Genomic DNA, 14,666 nt, shown 5'->3' with positions numbered 1-14,666 from the left:
GAAGGACCCTGTGCCAATTTCGCTGTATCTTCAGACCCCAGTGAAGTGCTGGGCACTTAGTAGATGCCTAATAAATACTTGTTCAACAGTTGACCATTCTTCTCTGGGACTCCTAGATATCTCTCCCACCTCCAGGCTGCCTGTTAAATTATTTTTACGACAAGATTCTCTCAGGTTTTTGCATCTGAAAGGACACACGAGTAGAAAATTTAACACGTAGTCTAAAAGGAATGGTAGAATTTTATTTCATTATTTTATTGTATTTTATTTTATTATTTTTATTTGTTTTTTAAAAGTTGATTTATTTTGAGAGAGAAAAAGAATGAGCAGGGGAGGAACAGAAAGAGAGAGGGAGAGAGAGAATCCCAAGTAGGCTTCGTGCTGTCAGCACGGAGCCCGGGGGGGGCTCCATCCCATGAACTGTGACATCGTGACCTAAGCCAAGATCAAGAGTCAAAGACTTAACCAACCGTGCCCCCCGGGTGCCCCAGGAGTGCTGGAATCTTCGGTGGGAGCCGACCCTGGAGAACCTTCCAGAATCTGTCAGTGTACACGGTCGGGTTGTTTCCTCGAAGAGGCCGCTGCGGAGGAGTAGGAACCGCCGTGTCACTGTGTGGCCCCCACACGGCATTTGGGACCCATCTGCCCGAGGGGATGGCGTCCAGCTCACTGCGGAAGCTGGGGGCTGAGCGATTCCACGTCTGGGACGAGAGAGGGTTCGAATGAGAAGTCTGGTGAAAATCTGGCCATCGATCGAGGGTGAGGGGCCTCTGATCCTCACCCCCAGCACCAGAGGTGGTACACATGGAGCTCTGGCTTCCATTAACAGTTAAAACAGTGAAAGCGGCACAAGAATGCAAGTCCGCAGCCAGAGACCTGACTCTCGCAAGGCGTAGGTCTAGGTCCTTAACGCGCACAGACTCAGTGAGTCCTCCCCACAGACCCCCCCCACAGGCCATGTCCTTAACCCCATTTCACAGCTGGAGAAATTGAGGAGCAGACAGACGAGGTAACTTGTTCAAGGTCACACAGCTGGTAGCAGAGATAAGGAAGTAAAGAGACACTGCACAAAAACACACACCACACACACACACACACACACACACACACACAGGTAAAAGGACAAAGGTAAGGGCGTGAGATTAAAAGGTACACGTCATCTTGAAACAGAAAATAGAATAAAATATTTTAGGCATGCACGCTTTTCAGAACTGGAGAACTTGGGAGCGTAAATAGGACAGGGCGATGAGCCTGTGTTTAGTTAAAAGTTTGATACTTTGACAGAGAACAGACTGACGGTGGCCGGGGGGTTGGGGGCTGATGGACACAATGGGAGAAGGAGAGTGGCGGACACAGGCTTCCGGTTATGGAAGGAATTCGTCACAGGGATCGAAGGTACAGCACGGGAAACATAGTCGATGATACCGTCACAGTCGCGTGGGGACCGACAGCAGCTGCTCTTGCCATGAGCCCAGCACATACGCTGCTGAATCACTGTGTCGTCCACTTGAAACTAATGTTAACTGTAGGTCAACTACACTTCAGTTGAAAATTTACTGGATATTTTGGTCATCATGTATGTTTCTGTATTAGTTTGGACTTTCTTTATTTTCGAGAGAGAGAGCAAAGCGGGCGAGGGGCAGAGGGAGAGAGAGAGAGAGAGAGAGAGAGAGAGTCTCAAGCAGGTTCCACGTTCAGTGTGGAGCCCAACTCGGGGCTCGCTCGCATGACCCCGGGATCATGACCTGAGCCGAAATCAAGGGACGTATGCTCAACCAACTGAGCCACCTGGGTGTCCCCAATTATGATTTCTTTTTTAAATGGTATTAAAATATTTATTTGAGTTACTCGGTTTCTTAAATGTTAACACTTGGAGGAAATAATAGTCCCAGTGTGACCACACACACACCGGTGGAACATTTCAGACCACGGAGCGTCCAAGAGAACCTCCCAGGGTGGTGATGGTTGTTGTGGAGCAGAGTCCCTGGCTATGGGAGGAAAAGCCTGAAGGAGGAAGACCGAATCCTAAAGGACAATGCTGGGCTGGCAAAGCCACACCCCTCGGACCCCTGTCTCAACTTCCTACGAGTGTAATAATATATATTTTTTTCTTCAGAACTAGAAGTGAAAGAAACAATAGTCTCTAAGTGAAGATGAAAATCTTCTTGGGCCAGAAATTCAACAAACCATTTGGCTCAAATTTAAAGGAAGAATTTAAAATCATGGTTCAATGTTTATTTATTTTTGAGAGAGACAGAGTGAGAGCAGGGGAGGGGCAGAGACAGAGGGAGACACAGAACCCAAAGCAGGCTCCAGGCTCTGAGCTGTCAGCACATAGCCCGAAGCGGGGCTCAAACCCATGATGCATGAGATCATAAAACTATCATAGTTTAAAAAACTGAGATTTAGGATTAAGAATATCCCAGTGGTGGGGCGCCCAAGTGGCTCAGACAGTTGAGCAACCGACTCTTGGTTTTGGTGCAGGTCATGATCTCACAGTTTGTGAGTTCAAGCCCCACATCAGGCTCTGCACGGATAACGCAGAGCCTGCTTGGGATTCTCTCTCTCTCTCTCTCTCTCTCTCTCTCTCTCTCTCTCCCCCCCCCCCAAAATAAATAAATAAACTTAAAAAAAAAAAAAAGGAATATCCCAGCAGGCCACCAGCCCTTAACCAAAAACCTTCCTGTTTTTTTTTCTTACAAGCTGATCTTTAATACTTAATGAGGAAAAATTTCAATTTGATCAACTAAAATTTGTAGAAGAGAAGACGTGTCTCACCTTATTATACATGACTGTGTGCATGCTTGGTGCACCTCAAATAACATTTTACTATTTACCTGAATGACAAATTCCTAAGTAATTACAAACTAAATATGTCAGGAACTTAAATTTTGCTCCCCCTTAAATTTTGACTTAAAATTACAATTGTTTTGTTTGTCCTTTTCATTTTATTTACAAATTAAAGTAATGCATCTTATTAAACAAAATTTGTATGACACGAAAAGATTGTTCTTTATATATATATATTTTTTTTTTTTTTTCCTGTTTTGCGGTTGGTTAACGAAGACTGTCACCATAATAGCAGATGGTGTGCTTGCTTACCTACAAAAGGAAGGGCTCAATTAACTTATTCCCAACGTTCCGGAGATTGCTAAAAACATTGCCATCCGAATTAAAGTCACTGTGCTACCTTGTCTGCAGGTGACAAATACTGAGACTCACCTCTCTCATGTACAAAATAAAACTGTCCCTAGATCATCTCCACTTGTCTCTCCCTCTCCCTGACACTACAAAGCAAGAATCTGCCTGTTCCAGGTGGTGTCAGACCCTTACCTGCGGAAGGTGGCTCATCTCAAGGTGAGAGATCCGTGCTGTGGGGAAGAAGGGCCGGCGTCTCTGAAGTGTCCTGCTGACCTGAGGGTCCAGCCGTGTTCCAGAGGACCCTCAGCACCCACACCTCCACCTGTGCAAATGGCAAATGACTGCAACTGTGTCTTCTCAATAGTTTGGGAGGAAAATGAAGAAGTACTCTGACTTTTTAAAAAGGAGATGTGTATACAGGGGTGTCTGGGGGGCTCAGTCGGTTGAGCATCCTACTTCGGTTCAGGTCATGATCTCACAGTTGGTGGGTTTGAGCCCCGCGTCAGGCTCTGTGCTGATGGCTCAGAGCCTGGAGCCTGCTTCGGATTCTGTGTCTCCCTCTCTGTCTGCCCCTCCCTCCCCCAAAAATAAAATAAACATTTTTTAAAAAGGTTTTTTTAAATAAATAAACTTAAAAAATTTTTTTTGAAACGCGTGCCTGGGTGGCTCAGTTAGTTAAGTGTCCAATTTTGACTCAGGTCATGATCTCGCGGTTTGTGGGTTTGAGCCCCGCATCGGGCTCTGTGCTGATGGCTCAGTGCCTGGAGCCTGCTTCGGATTCTGTGTCTCCTTCTCTCTCTGCCCCTCCCCGGCTTGCATTCTGTGTCTCTCTCTCTGTCTCAAAAATAAATAAACATTAAAAAAAAAAAAAAAAGAAACGCTCAGGGTTTGGAGTGACAGCACATTTTTGTTTGTAACTGATGCACCAATAAAAAGGGAGCTTCTGGGTGTCCTGACATTTGTAAGTTGGGTGTATATAAAAATCCAAGTAAATTTTTCCAGCTTATTTACAAATAATTCATTAAGCTCCCCATGACATTATATTACTTTATAATTTAATTTAACTTGAAACGTTTTACACTCAGGGTAGAGGAAGAGAGAAGCTTTAATTTACAGGAATTCTTTTTTTTTCCCTTGTAAGAATGACGCAAAAATTAAAGTTTTAATGGAAAAACTTCATTTTACAGATGTACTAGTAAAATGTCACATTCATATTAATATCGCGATTTCACCCTCTGACGCTGTAAAAAAAAAAAAAAAGAAATCCATCATTTTGTTTATCTTTTCATTTGCAACTTTGCCTTGCTGTCTATACGTAGACTCAATGCTAACCTCTCCCATAAATACAAGCCTGGTGCGGACGAGGCTCAATCTTCGAAGAGCTGTCCAGTAGTGCTCCATTAAGATTTAAGATGTGTTTGTATGCAGACTTTGGTTTGTACCTTTGAGTCACTAAGACATTCAGCGACTTAATGAGCAACAAGCTAGTTAAGAAAGTAAGCTGTTGGAAGAGGGCTGAATAAACATATTAAGCAATGTGACAGAAAAGCAGAATATGGAAATTCCTAAGCCATAAGACACTGAATTTGAATTTCACGTGGGAAGAACTCTGCCAGGGAGGTTGTGTGCGTGTGTGTGCGCGCGCGTGTGTGTTTTAAACCCAGTATGTCGTTTTAATTAAATTACAACTCTGAATGAGACATAAATCAACCAGGCCCGTTTGGATTTCATTTTTAGCACAAAGATCCTATCGTCTTCAGCATTTCATTCAGAGCTAATTAAATATGGATTTATGGCTCTTGGTACCTTGAAACAGAGGAGGATTTCCAGCACTTGCCGAGCCGTTGGGAAGGGAGCTATTTTGAGGACAGTAGGCGCATGTCAGACATTTTCCACGGCACTCTGCTTCGAAAAGCTAAATGTATTTTCTGGGTGTGTAAACAAGCTTCATGAAACTCTCATTGTTTCCGTCCCTGGTAACAGTCTAAATGCACCACAAACTGAGCGACTCTGTTTGCCACCAACACGATTTCAACACAATGCTTTCACTCTCACTTCCAGAACCTTCCTCCTTGGCATTCCTGAACACCAGCAGAGCCAGTGTGCACACGATTTCCTTATTCAGGCCGTCTCCGCCCCCCAGCACACGCACCTCCCTGCCCCCCCCCCCCCATCCCCAGCAAAAATTTGCTATTGAGTATTTTCAATTCTGGTTGTGGGTTAGTAAATATATTTTAGCCGAGTGTACTGAATGCCTTGAAAACCCAAATGCCTGCTTAGTCTGCTAATGACCGTCATGTTTTCTCTGGAGGCGCCCTGCTGCATTTAGCTCACCGTCGGCACGTTGGGGCTGGGCGGAAGCAATATACCAAATAGCAGCACAGGAAAAACGCCCTCCTGGAACTCAGGGTCCAGGGACACAAGAAGAGAAACACTGTGTTCGGTACCTAATGGAAATGGAGGGCAGCAAACCTTTTTTTTAAAAGGGTGTTTGCTTGTGTCTTGGGAGGGAAATGACGGATTTGGGACGTCGAGAGGGGACGGTCTGTGTACAAGGACAGGCTTCCTGGCTTCCTGGTGTCGCGTTAGTTTCTGGGAGACAGCAGGATGCCTGGAAGCAAAATGGTTTCAAATTAAAAAAAAACAAAAACAAAAACAAAAAAACGGCTAAGAACATAATCCAAACAGATTTGAACAGGGAAGAGACTCTTGGTGGAAAAGCCATTGGGTTGGGAGCAAATTGCAAAGTGGGACACATGACACGGTGTGGAGAGCACTGAGGACGAAGGATGACGCTCTGGGAGTAAATCTGGGCTTTTCTCAGGGAAGAACCATCTGGGGTGGAACCCTGTTTGGGACAGTCGGTGGCAGTTACTGGTGAGCCACCGTGGGCCAGGGTCAGGTTGTTTTGAAACTCGATTCTAAGATGCGAGATTACCAAAATGCGTGTGTCAGTTGTACTGCAGTCTTTGACTTCACACACACACACACACACACACACAACACACACACACACACACAATCAATCTAAAAATAATTTTGTTGTTGTTGTTTAGTTAAAAAAAAAAAAAAGGTTAAAATTCGCTTTTGAAACTCATCATCTACCTTGTACCAGAAACAAAAATCTAATCCTGCCGTTAAGGGTCTGCTGCTATTTCCCTTTCTGGGGCTGGGGGTCAGGGAACCCCTGTCTGAGGCCTCACTGCCCAGAACAAAGCCTGTCGACGGGTGGGGTGCGGATCCCGGTGGTGGGGCATCTGGCAGGGGCTGGCTCCCCAGGAAGATACAGCACGGTGCTCACACTGGCCCCCAGCTTCCAGCTCTCCCTGCATAAACACGAAATGCACACGATGGGTAAAGTGTGTGAGACATGGCCGTGGGCATGTGAGTTACTCTTCCTGTTCTCGGAGCTGAAATCAGTCACCCTGAGGAGACCTTGCTGTCACGTCTGAGTGGCACGATGGCAAATGAGAAAACCCAGGGCCCTCATAGCACAGGGCCAGCGATACCTTCACGTCAGAACTTGGACCACATTTGGCCAACATCTGTTTTTCAAGGTGGTATCTCCAGCTGGGTGCAGGAAAGGTCTGTTTGGCTGGGTTTTTGTTGTTGTTGTTGTTGTTGTTGTTTTTCCTTAGCGACAAAGCAATGTCTTACTCTGGGTTCACTGCTACAGAAAACCTGTTTGTCTTTTTTTCTCAACAACTGAGGTTTTAGCATCCCTCCCTCCCCTGCTCTGCCCACATCATGCTCAGAGCCAGATTCTTCAAATGAGAGAAGGACGCTGGTCAACCCGGTAGAACCCAACCTTTCCAGAGAACCGGGGACGAGATAACGTTGGACGGTGGTGGTGTCACAGAATGGCCCCTGTGGGAGCTGGTTCTGTTCAAGACGGGGAACAACAGAATGCCTTTGAGGACGGAAGCAGGGGACCCTGGATTCCCGCTCCTTCTGGACGCCGGTGGACAGGGCTGGCGAGCAGCCCTGAAGTATTAGCCTCGGTGCGGTCTGACCTGCCCCAGTCTCTGCAGAACTTTTTGGCTGTTTGCAACAGCATAATGAGTCATGCGTTTACAAGCGTTTTTTGAAAAGGGGAAACCCCTCCCTCCTTGAACTGGGACTCTCCTATGAAAAGAGACAATGTCAAAACACCCAACAACTCGTCCCTGTGCCCCTTGCATTTTTCCTGACCGATCCCATTTGGAGGAGCACTTTTAACTGTTAGAAGCCTAAAGTCCAATCCTGTTGTAAATCCAAGAGCCAGATTCTCTTTTGGGCTTGCATAAAAAACAAAACGCATTTGGCATCTCGTGTGACCTAACAGGTCACAGGCCAAAGGAAACACAAATGCTTTGTGGATTTCCATGTGAAATGTGCTAACCTGAGCTAAAAAAAAAAAAAAAAAAAAAAAGAAGACAAACAACAAGCTTGACCTGTACCTTGTGATATGAGACCTGGAGAGGGAGGTCTCCTCCCCCTAAACTGTCCTGTTTCGCTGTAGGTTCCTGGGACGATCACTCTTCCACAACAGCATCTCCAATTTGGGTGTGAGTCTTCACCTCTCAGAAGACCTGCAGCAGGTGGCCACTGACCGTGTCACCTGTCCTGTCCCCTCCCGGTGAAAACATCCTCAGGATTTCAGTGGTCGGAGGCTGCCTGGGCTCTCTCCTCAGACCCTAGATCATTCTCTGCATTCTCGTTCTTACATGTAACTGAGGTTGAGAGCATTCTCCCAAGAGGAAAAAAAAAAAAAAAAAGCAAGATTCAGTCAGATGTGGCATGGGCTGTTTTTGGTTAGATGATTCAGCCCATTTTTGTGGATTTCCCAAGATGCTTTCTGCAACTCTTGAAAAATAGCTTGTGAGATCTTGTAACAAATTAAACAAAAGCCGAACCACCGAGTGCCTGCCCGTTTCAATAGAACAACCACAAAAACTCTGATTCATGGTGACCCGCTGTGGGGGAGGAGACACCGGGGGTCTGCAGTTAAATTGTAACATTCACAAACTCCAGGGCACCGCGTTCCTTTCGGGGGCTTAGAAGGATAGACGGGGGGCTTGGCGACATTTGTAACAGCCTTGAGGATCATCCCACGAAAATACTGGTAATGGTTGTACCAGGGTTTTATTTTCCCCCCACGTTCAGGTTTCATTGAGTTGGTCCATGCTTACTTTTTAATTGTGTTTTAAGTTCAGGAGCTAAGCAATCGCTTAAAGTATCGCGTTAAAGCATTTTCTTTAACAATTTTAAAAAAAGGATTCCCACATTTTTAAAAGTCTGTTTTCCTCCTGACCGCACACACCCACATTTCTTTGCTGACTTACTCACGGAGCCAAACAATGAGCGCCCAATCTGTTTTTCACCAGCTACGGTGACTGGCCAGGCTTTTCCCTGCATACTTCATGCAGATGGAATTTCCAGGACACCCACTCTTTGCAGCCTTCTTGTTGGTGTTGACATTGTTGTTGGGCGTCTTCCTCTGGCCCGGGGAGGAGGGAGACTCACTCTTCGCTTACCTCTCAGGGAAACATCAGAACAAAGAAACATATATTTGGAAGGTGCGTAGCCCTGCCCTACTTAGTGATGTGGTTCGTGCAACCCTCAGCTCGGCCACACACTGAGCTTCCTTTTCTGAACAAAGCCTCCCTCCCCCAGGGGAGGTGTCTGGGTGATGCCTTGTCCTGCAGGGTGGGTTTTCGAGTGTGCAGTTTTGCCGAGGGACCACAATAGCAGTCTCCGCTCCTTCTCCTGAAGGTTGTTTTGTGGCTGTTGTGGTTGTTGCTACTTCCCTGCCTGGAATGGGGGATTTCAGCCCTTGGAGGATTCCCGAGTTAGAAGGAACGCACAGATTTGGGAAAACTTAGCACACTCCCCGGGACACTGCCGGGTACCGTGCGTTTTGCCAGAAGCATCTAGAATTTCCTGTTTTCCGAGTCTCAGATGTAACTTTACCTCTCGGGGTCAAGTTTTCTCTGCTCCTGGGAATCTGGAGGTTTCTATTCCTGATTTCTGTAAGGACTCTGAAAGGTATTCAGCGGGCTTATAAAAAGTGCGCAAACGCCTTTTCGTAGAACACAATTCTTTGTGAATTGGACTCAATGGGTCCGAAAGCATATGCATTCACTTTCCCTTTAAGTATTTATCACCTTGTCCTAAGGAGGGAAAAACCCCAGCAAGTGTATAAAGGATTTCATTCTATTCTTACAGCAAAATAATTTAAGACGTTTAATAGTCTATGAACAATTAAAAAGTTATGCTAAATACCTTGCATTTGAATGGCATCAGTCAGTAGAAACCTAAATATCACAATTTGCGTTTCATATGATCTTCAGCCACGTATGAGTGTTAGAATATATAATATAACCCTTTAATAGCCACAGAGGGACAAATAGCCAGTGGATACTTTTATATTTTTAAGAACAAAGTCTCTAATTCTCCTTAAAGATTATACACACACACACACACACACACACACACACACACACACACACACACACATATATATCGTTAGTTGTTTCTGAATAGAGAAACAAAGGCAAACACAAACTCTCAAATGATGGAAAGATGGATTCTATAGAAATTTTCAAAGAAATCAGTATCAAGTCCACAGCCTGCTTTCTCTTTCCTTCAAATCTCCAGCCAACTTAGTACTAATTTTAATTGAAATGCAGCCTTATGAATAAGATCGTGTGCTCAGAAAACATCCTCCATGAGGCTCAGAGTCTAAAATAGAAACACAGCGAACCTTCCCTGAAAAGTCATCCTGTAATTGTTCTGGAAAGTGCCCCGACGTGTCACCTACTGTTAAGGATGCACCACGAAGGCTGGTGGGACTCCTCTCCCCACCTCCCCCCAGCTGCTGAAAAACAGAGGAGATTGGAATACGCTGTGACAAGACTATTAGCCGGAATGACCCTGAATTCTCTCATTTGCATCCCCCCATTCTTCCCTCCTGTACAAGATTCTTGTGTAAGCTCTAAACCATTTCTACAGACACCCTATTTATATACACTCATGTCCCTCCTGTTGAGTTTTTATTCCTGAGGTTTGACACTGAAGTTGACTTTTTCTAAGCAGCAATGACATTTCAGCTTGCCTCTGTAAGGTCTACTCATGGGGTAAGCTGCTGCACCTTTTACTAACCGGGCCCCGTCTTCTGGAAGCTTCTGAGGGTCAGACTGCTTGTAAATCTACGCGGCCAGGAGAGAGTTTGTCATGACACTGTTTTTTTAAAAAGGCATATCAACTTGACAGTTGTTTTTAAGACCATAATATTCATAAATTCACTTTGTTGACAGAAACCCACAATTAAAAAAATCTTGGGGTGCCTGGGTGGCTCAGTTGGTTGAGCATCTGACTCTTGGTCTCGGCTCAGGTCATGATCTCACAGTTCGTGAGTTCGAGACCTGCATTGGGCTCTGCGTTGACAGAGTGGAGGCTGCTTGGGATTCTCTGTCTCCCCCTCTCTCTGCAACTCCCCCACTCACTCTCTCTCAAAAATAAATAAAACAGTAAAAGAATCTTTATTAACATGTTCCACACAGTCAGATGCCTAAACTAATCCAAGTAAGCTCCAAAACTCAATTGCCGTTATGATCTCCACGCTGCTTTCGCAAGAGATGGTGTGTAGTCTTAAGCTCGGCACAAGGCCGGGATGGGGAAGGCAGGGGGAATGTCCATCTGCTGAAGGGGCGTGAAGGATGGGAAACTGAATGGGTGGTAAGAGGTGATCTTCAACTTTGTACTAATTTTTGTACTAAGTACAAAAGCTTTGTACTAACTAAGCTTTGCTTTCCAAAGAGACAGAAATGCATTTGTGAAGCTTCTATGGGCCACACTTTCCTCCTTAATGAAATTTTGATAATCGTTTGTCTTAACAAAGCCTAGAGACTTGTCGAAAGAAACAAATGAGCTAATGGTTATGAAAGCACCGTTTGAAAGCGCTATGTAAATACAGTGCCGTCACCAACTACTTGTGAGATTGGAGAGGGCAGGACTGGTTTCACACACACAGGGAAGTAACAACAGACTGAGTTCACCTTCACTTAGGACTTCATTTCAAAGCCACTGATAACTTTTGATCCCTAATCACATGTGCAAACTAGAAGAGAATTTGCAAAGGTAAAATCATCACTCTATACAGATTTCAAATGAATGCATGTTAGAGAATTTCTTTAACTCCCATGATACGAGGGAACCAGGCTGACGTGACAATCCGTTCCAAGGAAAAGGGAAAAGAGCACAGCTGTCTGTGGAAGAAAGGAAGGTGCAGTTCGGTTGCAAATGGGCACAAAATTGGAGGGGAGGGGCTGGGGGAAGGAAGTCAATTAAATCACCACCAGGAAGGATCGAATTTCCATATTTATCAATTACCGATGATAACTGACAACGAATTGCAGAAAAAAAACCCTCACAGGCGGTGCACAGAATTAGACGGTGCTACTCCTGAGGCATGTGCTCTAGCCAATGCACTGTTTCCCATGGATGCACAGAACTTGTCTACACGGAGAAGAGCACCGAGTCTCTAGATCAGGGGTTGGCCAACTCAGGCACCCATGCCACATCCAGTCCAGATATTCTCCTTGTAAATAAAGTATTATTGGAAGCCAGCCACGCCCACTCATTCGTTTCCTCTGCGTGGCTGATTTTGGTGCCGAGGCACAGTTAGGCGGTTTCCATGGAGACCATCTGGCCCACCAAGCCTGGAATATACTGTTTGGCCCTTTATAGGAAAAGTTTGCTGACCCTTTGCTTTATATCAATATAGAGAATTCTAAACCATAATTAGCTGCTCAGCCATTTATCTCCTGAAGAGAATCCAGGTAAGGTGCTGCTGTCCGCACATCAGCGAAGTTATTCTTTGCAATGACCGTTTGTCTCCAATAAGCCAAATATTTGTGCTTATCAATAAATGTCATACACCACACAAACCTAGCTGCCAGCAACCTCTTTATTATTTTGGGGTTTTTTAAAATGTTTTTTTTAATGTTTATTTATTTTTGAGAGAGACAGAGACAGAGCGTGAGCAGGGGAGGGGCAGAGAGAGAGGGAGACACAGAATCCAAAGCAGGCTCCAGGCTCTGAGCTGTCAGCACAGAGCCCAACACAGGGCTCGAACCCACGAACCACGAGATCATGACTGGAGACGAAATCAGATGCTTAGCTGACTGAGACACCCAGGCGCCCCTAAAAATGGTTTTAACGAGTTAGCAAACAAATGTATTACAGTCTGAGATCTGTGGAGATGTTCGCCCGACTGTAGGCTCTCCACAGCGAATGGGCATAGTAGACAATCCCTCCATCTTAGGATGGCACAAATTCTATATCCTCAAGTGTGCGGAAGCATTTCCATTATCTTCATCTCCCTGTATCCTGCACTTTAATCAACGTTATGTTCTGAGATGCGAGAGAGGAGGACTCTGAAATTTCTGTCGGAGGCGTCGCCCAGATTATGAAGGTCAGGACGGAGGCTCTCTGGGCAGCTGAGAGACTGTTCCACGTTCTTCCAGGATGATTCCTGAACAACACAACTCAGTTACATGAATTAAGCTACGCTAACCGCCGCAACGGGTCGTAGCTCCCACAGAATTGCTTACGCACGGGAAAGTGACATAACGGAATTAAGCCAGTGAGTGAGTTCCTGGGTGGCCAACTTCTACACAAGACTCTGCCATCTTCCTCACTTCGCTTCTAAGGCCACCTCCGACCACCCGCACTGTGGCTCGCTGGAAGGGAAAACAGCCCAGAAGAGTGCCTCGTGGGAAGTTCGCGTAAACCCAGTTCGGAAGCAGCTCCCGTCCCTTCTGCTGCCTTATCTAAAACTCATTAGTGTGGATGCCTCCAGCTGCAAGATGGGGCAGAAAACATGGTCTCAACTGAGAACAATTTCCTTATGTGGATCAGGGAGCACGAATTCTGGTCCGCGATTACCCGCCTTCTGCTTGCTCTACGTGCCATCCAGGCAGGTCTCCTGGCGCCCAAATCCATTTCCAACGTCACCAATAAAGCTTGAGATTTCTCCAACAGCAACACAAAGTCTCCTGTTCTGCAATTAGCAATGGTGCTGATTTTAAAATATGAACATGCCTGACAAGGAGAGATAATGACAGGGAAATCATTCTCATTATGTGCGAATAACTTATTTTTGCCTCACGTTTTGTTGTGATACGGTGGATTTAAAGGGGAAGAAAGACGTGCTGGAAGAAGATTCTCGGGGGTCCCTGAGTTTGTGTGCACGTCCTGCGAGCAGAGGCCTTGACGGTGTTTGTTGTGGACACTCTTTAAGTTTATGTATTTATTTTGAGAGAGACAGAGACAGCGTGAACGGGGGAGTGGCAGAGAGAGAAAGAGTGTGAGAGAGAGAGAGAGAGAGAGAGAGATGGAATCCCAAGTGCACAGCCCAACACAGGGCTCGATCTCACGAGCTGTAAGATCATGACCTGAGCCAAAATCAAGAGTCTGACGCTTAACCCACTGAGCCACCCAGGCGGCCCTTTTGATGAATGTTTGTAGCGTGAAGAACCTTGGGAGTCAGGAGCCGTGTCTCCCTCTGAGGAAGAGGTGGGTTTGCCGACAGCCTTGGGAGTTGGATAAGACCTCGCTCTGGAGCACAGGGTTGGCATGACCATTATAAAAGGTTGCGGACTCCAAGCTTTGGGGTTCACTCTTGGAATGCACCCATGATGCTTAATTTTGCATCCACGTGATGGACCGTGGGGTGTCCAGATTAAACATGATTTCCGGGTGAGGATGCTTCTGGGTGAGATGGACATTTGCGTCAGCCGACCAGGTAAAGAACATCTCCCTCCCCGGTGTAGATGAGCCTCCCACAGTCCCCTGAAGGAACCAATAGGACAAAAGGCAGAGGAAGGAGGAATTCGTCCCTTTTTCTTCCTGCCTCGCTATTGAGTTGGGGCCTCTCATCTCGTCCCTCAGACTGGGATTTACACCATAAATCCCCTGGTCCCCAGGCTTTCAGATGCAGACTGAATTAGAGGCCACCCTCTTTCCTGGGTTCATAGCTTGCGAAGGGCAAATCGTGGGGCTGTTCAGCCTCCGTCACCACGTGAGCCAGTTCCCGTCAGAAGCGTGTGTCTGTCACGACGCAGCAACTGATGCGAGTGCCAGCATCAGCCAGGCCCCTCCAAGCTGCTCCTTGAGGGCTGGAACTTTGAGGAACCAACACAAGGAAAATGATGTCTGCGCAACTGTGATTTCTGTGAGTAACGCGGTGTCCTTCACCTCTGACCCGGGAACGTCACATCTGCCAGCGGCCAGGAAGCTGCAACAGGCTAACAGTTTGGCTTGAAAGTAAAGTAAAATCGCCAACGCTTCACAGCTCTTGACAAGAAGAAATCGTCACAGAAATAGAGAGGAGTGGCGCACAGAGAAAGGAAATCTTTTCTCGTCTCTCTTATCTTGGCCTGGAGTCAGACTGGACAGGCCTCACTTTTAGGATAAATGTGCCAGTGGCTGTTTAACCTACACCTTTGCATAGACCTGGACCCATCTTCTTTGCATAAAAG

At 46.1% G+C, this 14,666-nt stretch overlaps 1 long non-coding RNA gene across 1 annotated transcript; it reads right to left on the bottom strand.

Moving 5' to 3' along the window:
* Positions 1-254: 254 nt before the first annotated feature.
* On the bottom strand, positions 255-7,865 carry LOC132695157 (uncharacterized). The gene is made up of 3 exons (XR_009617770.2): positions 7,581-7,865; positions 4,335-4,382; positions 255-1,063 (listed from the first exon to the last, which is right to left on the bottom strand). It is a non-coding gene; the product is annotated as an uncharacterized LOC132695157 (long non-coding RNA).
* Positions 7,866-14,666: the final 6,801 nt, after the last annotated feature.

The sequence above is a fragment of the Panthera onca genome, chromosome B4 (genome assembly GCF_046562875.1).
Source record: "Panthera onca isolate mPanOnc1 chromosome B4, mPanOnc1 haplotype 2, whole genome shotgun sequence".
In the NCBI taxonomy this organism is placed as follows: Eukaryota; Metazoa; Chordata; class Mammalia; order Carnivora; family Felidae; genus Panthera; species Panthera onca.
Note: the sequence above shows the minus strand (reverse complement) of the source record. Positions and strands in the feature narration are given on the sequence as shown.